Source organism: Ambystoma mexicanum, chromosome 2p, assembly GCF_040938575.1.
Source record: "Ambystoma mexicanum isolate Mex_15411 chromosome 2p, UKY_AmexF1_1, whole genome shotgun sequence".
In the NCBI taxonomy this organism is placed as follows: Eukaryota; Metazoa; Chordata; class Amphibia; order Caudata; family Ambystomatidae; genus Ambystoma; species Ambystoma mexicanum.
The window spans coordinates 18764952-18772451 of record NC_090923.1 but is presented as its reverse complement, the minus strand read 5'-3'; the positions used below and the strand labels follow the sequence as shown (position 1 = coordinate 18772451).

The window sequence follows — 7500 nt, the reverse complement described above, 5'->3', positions numbered from 1 at the left end:
GCATCAGCAGCAGCAGAGACCAGGCCCTGATAGAGACACGCTGGGGCACGGGGGGGGGGGGGGTGCTGCAGGATTTCAGTTACCCGTGCAGGCTGCCTGGGCCAGAGAGAACCTCTAGCTTGCAGCCCCCCAAGGAAGGATCCGGGCACCGGAAGGAAACACTGGCTGCTGACTCAGGCCCTGAGCCCCTTTGCACTTTGGCCCGTGAAGCAGATAGGCTGACAGTGATATGCGCTGTTGGCAAATAGCACCTAGGAGAGCTTAGAACTGCCCTGGCATGTAGCAATCATCACCCACTGGGCATAAGCTTGGAGCACTCGCAGCGCTATCTCCAAATAAAACGCACTCTGACGAGCTCCACGCCGAAAAGCACACCTGCCCTAATGGACAGAGGGCCTGTTTATCCCGTCAATAAATGTTGCAGCTAAAGAACATGTCTGTCCTGCTATGTGTCCAAAATATGGAACGCTTCACGAATTTGCGTGTCATCCTTGCGCAGGGGCCATGCTAATCTTCTCTGTATCGTTCCAATTTTAGTATATGTGCTGCCGAAGCGAGCACAGACTGAAGGTTGACCCAGCCCATACATAAACCCCCCCAGATCTATGATCTCTGGACATAGGGTGGCATACAATGGGCATTTCTTGAGACAGAAAGCGCTTGCTTTTGGGGGAATGATATGAAACGGAGGCAGAGAACAATGGTCCGCGCTTATTCACAGCTGCGCTGGTCCGAGAGGTGAGTTTTTGTTATTTTTGGAATGCTTGCCGGAGCAATGTAGTTGCAAAGGCTCATGGTGCAGTCTGTATGCAAAGTGATTGATCCCAGCACAATGCCTGGGTGCATTACAGTAGTCCCACAAGCCAGAGGAAACACAGAGGGCCTGCCTGTCAGGGGGCTTTGTTTGGGGGCCCATGGGCTGTTCCAAGAGAAGGCAAGAGGAGGCAGCTGGCCGGCATGTCAGTCCCCCCCCCCCGCCCCCAGGGGGCGCAGGATGGCCCCCTGCTTGCATTCAGAGGCTGACTTAAAATGTTCCTTTGGCGGGGCTGGCTTCAGTGCCCTTGGCTTTTAAGTCACCGTGGGTCTGGTTCCCTTTGGCAGGTCCAGGTTCTCCCTTACAACAGCTATGGGCCGGGGGTTAGCTGCATTATCAACAGCGTCAGGGTGTGAGACGCGTGGGCTAGAAAATCAGGTCCAGCAGCGCTTGCAGGCGCACCTACCTCAGAAAGGCCCCTGGAAGGACTGCGCGGAGGAGGAGGAGGAGGTGAGACACAAGAGGGCCAGTATGAGGCGTCTGACTACGTACGGATCAGAAGATTGTAGGGTCGACTCCTAGCTGGCTCGGGTTCATTCCTTGCTTTTTGGGTCCTGCTGTTACATTTAAATCCCTAAGAGCATCTGTGCCTGCAAAGGTGCTTTAATTTTATGGGCGGGCCGTCGGTATAAGAAAGAAAGACTGGCCAAAGTCCATCCTAATACATCAGCAGCAGGGGCCCATCCCGAAAATCCCAACCAGCAGCAAATGCTTTCTGTGTCTGCGCTGTAAAGGGTGGGGGTTGGCTTGTGAACCAGTTGGGAAAATGCCACGTGTCTGTAGCACAGACCCCACCTGCTAAGAAAAGGTTGCTTCTCTCCCCTGATCCGGAACAGCAAAGGCATTCTGAGGTACACTGAAAGCCAAGGGAGAGATGGTGGCCAAGGCCTTGAGGTGCACGTCCCCTGCGCTGCCTGCTGCGCCGGTGGCCTGCCTGCCGCCCTTCACGCCCCTGATCGGCCAGAGACCTCTCTGGCCAGTTCTGCGGGCGGGCTTTTTCTCGACCTCAGACACTCAGGGAGACATCATCAGAAGGAGCACCGGAGGAGGGCTTGGCCCTTGCTGTGTGGCCTAGCCCAGCCTGGCCCTTCTCCAACCATCGGGGGCAGCAGCCAGCAGTCAGTGGGCCTGCAGAAATGGGCTCCCAGCAGGCTCTGGCTGACTGATGATTTGAATATGCACCGCCCTCCCTCCCTCCCTCCCTCCCTCCCTCTCTCTCTCTCTCTCTCTCTCTCCCCCTCTCTCTCTACTAACCCTGTTTACTCCACAGTAGCACCAGCACTGAGCTGGAAGCAGGAAGCAGAAACTGCTGCAACCCTGGGAAGGTGTGTCTGGGGCGCTTGGGGGCCTGTCAGCATCAGCAGCAGCAGAGACCAGGCCCTGATAGAGACACGCTGGGGCACGGGGGGGGGGTGCTGCAGGATTTCAGTTACCCGTGCAGGCTGCCTGGGCCAGAGAGAACCTCTAGCTTGCAGCCCCCCAAGGAAGGATCCGGGCACCGGAAGGAAACACTGGCTGCTGACTCAGGCCCTGAGCCCCTTTGCACTTTGGCCCGTGAAGCAGAGAGGCTGACAGTGATATGCGCTGCTGGCAAATAGCACCTAGGAGAGCTTAGAACTGCCCTGGCATGTAGCAATCATCACCCACTGGGCATAAGCTTGGAGCACTCGCAGCGCTATCTCCAAATAAAACGCACTCTGACGAGCTCCACGCCGAAAAGCACACCTGCCCTAATGGACAGAGGGCCTGTTTATCCCGTCAATAAATGTTGCAGCTAAAGAACATGTCTGTCCTGCTATGTGTCCAAAATATGGAACGCTTCACGAATTTGCGTGTCATCCTTGCGCAGGGGCCATGCTAATCTTCTCTGTATCGTTCCAATTTTAGTATATGTGCTGCCGAAGCGAGCACAGACTGAAGGTTGACCCAGCCCATACATAAACCCCCCCAGATCTATGATCTCTGGACATAGGGTGGCATACAATGGGCATTTCTTGAGACAGAAAGCGCTTGCTTTTGGGGGAATGATATGAAACGGAGGCAGAGAGCAATGGTCCGCGCTTATTCACTGCTGCGCTGGTCCGAGAGGTGAGTTTTTGTTATTTTTGGAATGCTTGCCGGAGCAATGTAGTTGCAAAGGCTCATGGTGCAGTCTGTATGCAAAGTGATTGATCCCAGCACAATGCCTGGGTGCATTACAGTAGTCCCACAAGCCAGAGGAAACACAGAGGGCCTGCCTGTCAGGGGGCTTTGTTTGGGGGCCCATGGGCTGTTCCAAGAGAAGGCAAGAGGAGGCAGCTGGCCGGCATGTCAGTCCCCCCCCCCCCCGCCCCCAGGGGGCGCAGGATGGCCCCCTGCTTGCATTCAGAGGCTGACTTAAAATGTTCCTTTGGCGGGGCTGGCTTCAGTGCCCTTGGCTTTTAAGTCACCGTGGGTCTGGTTCCCTTTGGCAGGTCCAGGTTCTCCCTTACAACAGCTATGGGCCGGGGGTTAGCTGCATTATCAACAGCGTCAGGGTGTGAGACGCGTGGGCTAGAAAATCAGGTCCAGCAGCGCTTGCAGGCGCACCTACCTCAGAAAGGCCCCTGGAAGGCCTGCGCGGAGGAGGAGGAGGTGGGACACAAGAGGGCCAGTATGAGGCGTCTGACTACGTACGGATCAGAAGATTGTAGGGTCGACTCCTATCTGGCTCGGGTTCATTCCTTGCTTTTTGGGTCCTGCTGTTACATTTAAATCCCTAAGAGCATCTGTGCCTGCAAAGGTGCTTTACTTTTATGGGCGGGCCGTCGGTATAAGAAAGAAAGACTGGCCAAAGTCCATCCTAATACATCAGCAGCAGGGGCCCATCCCGAAAATCCCAACCAGCAGCAAATGCTTTCTGTGTCTGCGCTGTAAAGGGTGGGGGTTGGCTTGTGAACCAGTTGGGAAAATGCCACGTGTCTGTAGCACAGACCCCACCTGCTAAGAAAAGGTTGCTTCTCTCCCCTGATCCGGAACAGCAAAGTCATTCTGAGGTACACTGAAAGCCAAGGGAGAGATGGTGGCCAAGGCCTTGAGGTGCACGTCCCCTGCGCTGCCTGCTGCGCCGGTGGCCTGCCTGCCTGCCGCCCTTCACGCCCCTTCACGCCCCTGATCGGCCAGAGACCTCTCTGGCCAGTTCTGCGGGCGGGCTTTTTCTCGACCTCAGACACTCAGGGAGACATCATCAGAAGGAACACCGGAGGAGGGCTTGGCCCTTGCTGTGTGGCCTAGCCCAGCCTGGCCCTTCTCCAACCATCGGGGGCAGCAGCCAGCAGTCAGTGGGCCTGCAGAAATGGGCTCCCAGCAGGCTCTGGCTGACTGATGATTTGAATATGCACCGCCCTCCCTCCCTCCCTCCCTCCCTCCCTCTCTCTCTCTCTCTCTCTCTCTCTCTCTCCCCCTCTCTCTCTACTAACCCTGTTTACTCCACAGTAGCACCAGCACTGAGCTGGAAGCAGGAAGCAGAAACTGCTGCAACCCTGGGAAGGTGTGTCTGGGGCGCTTGGGGGCCTGTCAGCATCAGCAGCAGCAGAGACCAGGCCCTGATAGAGACACGCTGGGGCACGGGGGGGGGGGGGGGGCGTGCTGCAGGATTTCAGTTACCCGTGCAGGCTGCCTGGGCCAGAGAGAACCTCTAGCTTGCAGCCCCCCAAGGAAGGATCCGGGCACCGGAAGGAAACACTGGCTGCTGACTCAGGCCCTGAGCCCCTTTGCACTTTGGCCCGTGAAGCAGATAGGCTGACAGTGATATGCGCTGTTGGCAAATAGCACCTAGGAGAGCTTAGAACTGCCCTGGCATGTAGCAATCATCACCCACTGGGTATAAGCTTGGAGCACTCGCAGCGCTATCTCCAAATAAAACGCACTCTGACGAGCTCCACGCCGAAAAGCACACCTGCCCTAATGGACAGAGGGCCTGTTTATCCCGTCAATAAATGTTGCAGCTAAAGAACATGTCTGTCCTGCTATGTGTCCAAAATATGGAACGCTTCACGAATTTGCGTGTCATCCTTGCGCAGGGGCCATGCTAATCTTCTCTGTATCGTTCCAATTTTAGTATATGTGCTGCCGAAGCGAGCACAGACTGAAGGTTGACCCAGCCCATACATAAACCCCCCCAGATCTATGATCTCTGGACATAGGGTGGCATACAATGGGCATTTCTTGAGACAGAAAGCGCTTGCTTTTGGGGGAATGATATGAAACGGAGGCAGAGAGCAATGGTCCGCGCTTATTCACTGCTGCGCTGGTCCGAGAGGTGAGTTTTTGTTATTTTTGGAATGCTTGCCGGAGCAATGTAGTTGCAAAGGCTCATGGTGCAGTCTGTATGCAAAGTGATTGATCCCAGCACAATGCCTGGGTGCATTACAGTAGTCCCACAAGCCAGAGGAAACACAGAGGGCCTGCCTGTCAGGGGGCTTTGTTTGGGGGCCCATGGGCTGTTCCAAGAGAAGGCAAGAGGAGGCAGCTGGCCGGCATGTCAGTCCCCCCCCCCCGCCCCCAGGGGGCGCAGGATGGCCCCCTGCTTGCATTCAGAGGCTGACTTAAAATGTTCCTTTGGCGGGGCTGGCTTCAGTGCCCTTGGCTTTTAAGTCACCGTGGGTCTGGTTCCCTTTGGCAGGTCCAGGTTCTCCCTTACAACAGCTATGGGCCGGGGGTTAGCTGCATTATCAACAGCGTCAGGGTGTGAGACGCGTGGGCTAGAAAATCAGGTCCAGCAGCGCTTGCAGGCGCACCTACCTCAGAAAGGCCCCTGGAGGGCCTGCGCGGAGGAGGAGGAGGTGAGACACAAGAGGGCCAGTATGAGGCGTCTGACTACGTACGGATCAGAAGATTGTAGGGTCGACTCCTATCTGGCTCGGGTTCATTCCTTGCTTTTTGGGTCCTGCTGTTACATTTAAATCCCTAAGAGCACCTGTGCCTGCAAAGGTGCTTTAATTGTATATGGGCGGGCCGTCGGTATAAGAAAGAAAGACTGGGCAAAATCCATCCTAATACATCAGCAGCAGAGGCCCATCCCGAAAATCCCAACAAGCAGCAAATGCGTGGGGGTTGGCTTGTGAACCAGTTGGGAAAATGCCACGTGTCTGTAGCACAGACCCCACCTGCTAAGAAAAGGTTGCTTCTCTCCCCTGATCCGGAACAGCAAAGGCATTCTGAGGTACACTGAAAGCCAAGGGAGAGATGGTGGCCAAGGCCTTGAGGTGCACGTCCCCTGCGCTGCCTGCTGCGCCGGTGGCCTGCCTGCCTGCCGCCCTTCACGCCCCTTCACGCCCCTGATCGGCCAGAGACCTCTCTGGCCAGTTCTGCGGGCGGGCTTTTTCTCGACCTCAGACACTCAGGGAGACATCATCAGAAGGAGCACCGGAGGAGGGCTTGGCCCTTGCTGTGTGGCCTAGCCCAGCCTGGCCCTTCTCCAACCATCGGGGGCAGCAGCCAGCAGTCAGTGGGCCTGCAGAAATGGGCTCCCAGCAGGCTCTGGCTGACTGATGATTTGAATATGCACCGCCCTCCCTCCCTCCCTCCCTCCCTCCCTCTCTCTCTCTCTCTCTCTCTCTCTCTCCCCCTCTCTCTCTACTAACCCTGTTTACTCCACAGTAGCACCAGCACTGAGCTGGAAGCAGGAAGCAGAAACTGCTGCAACCCTGGGAAGGTGTGTCTGGGGCGCTTGGGGGCCTGTCAGCATCAGCAGCAGCAGAGACCAGGCCCTGATAGAGACACGCTGGGGCACGGGGGGGGGGTGCTGCAGGATTTCAGTTACCCGTGCAGGCTGCCTGGGCCAGAGAGAACCTCTAGCTTGCAGCCCCCCAAGGAAGGATCCGGGCACCGGAAGGAAACACTGGCTGCTGACTCAGGCCCTGAGCCCCTTTGCACTTTGGCCCGTGAAGCAGATAGGCTGACAGTGATATGCGCTGTTGGCAAATAGCACCTAGGAGAGCTTAGAACTGCCCTGGCATGTAGCAATCATCACCCACTGGGCATAAGCTTGGAGCACTCGCAGCGCTATCTCCAAATAAAACGCACTCTGACGAGCTCCACGCCGAAAAGCACACCTGCCCTAATGGACAGAGGGCCTGTTTATCCCGTCAATAAATGTTGCAGCTAAAGAACATGTCTGTCCTGCTATGTGTCCAAAATATGGAACGCTTCACGAATTTGCGTGTCATCCTTGCGCAGGGGCCATGCTAATCTTCTCTGTATCGTTCCAATTTTAGTATATGTGCTGCCGAAGCGAGCACAGACTGAAGGTTGACCCAGCCCATATATGAAACCCCCCGAGATCTATGGTCTCTGGACATAGGGTGGCATACAATGGGCCTTTCTTGAGACAGAAAGCGCTTGCTTTTGGGGGAATGATATGAAACGGAGGCAGAGAACAATGGTCCGCGCTTATTCGCTGCTGCGCTGGTCCGAGAGGTGAGTTTTTGTTATTTTTGGAAGGCTTGCCGGAGCAATGTAGTTGCAAAGGCTCATGGTGCAGTCTGTATGCAAAGTGATTGATCCCAGCACAATGCCTGGGTGCATTACAGTAGTCCCACAAGCCAGAGGAAACACAGAGGGCCTGCCTGTCAGGGGGCTTTGTTTGGGGGCCCATGGGCTGTTCCAAGAGAAGGCAAGAGGAGGCAGCTGGCCGGCATGTCAGTCCCCCCCCCCGCCCCCAGGGG

General features: G+C 56.1%; 4 non-coding genes across 4 annotated transcripts; all 4 read right to left on the bottom strand.

The window, feature by feature from the left end:
- Positions 1-454: 454 nt before the first annotated feature.
- LOC138568236 (U6 spliceosomal RNA) lies at positions 455-561 on the bottom strand. Its single transcript, XR_011302578.1, has one exon. It is a non-coding gene; the product is annotated as a U6 spliceosomal RNA (small nuclear RNA).
- A 2057-nt stretch (positions 562-2618) lies between these two features.
- LOC138568235 (U6 spliceosomal RNA) lies at positions 2619-2725 on the bottom strand. The gene has a single exon (XR_011302577.1). It is a non-coding gene; the product is annotated as a U6 spliceosomal RNA (small nuclear RNA).
- Positions 2726-4809: 2084 nt separating this feature from the next.
- LOC138568233 (U6 spliceosomal RNA) lies at positions 4810-4916 on the bottom strand. Its single transcript, XR_011302576.1, has one exon. It is a non-coding gene; the product is annotated as a U6 spliceosomal RNA (small nuclear RNA).
- Positions 4917-6967: 2051 nt separating this feature from the next.
- Positions 6968-7074, bottom strand: LOC138568232 (U6 spliceosomal RNA). Its single transcript, XR_011302575.1, has one exon. It is a non-coding gene; the product is annotated as a U6 spliceosomal RNA (small nuclear RNA).
- Between the last annotated feature and the right edge of the window lie 426 nt (positions 7075-7500).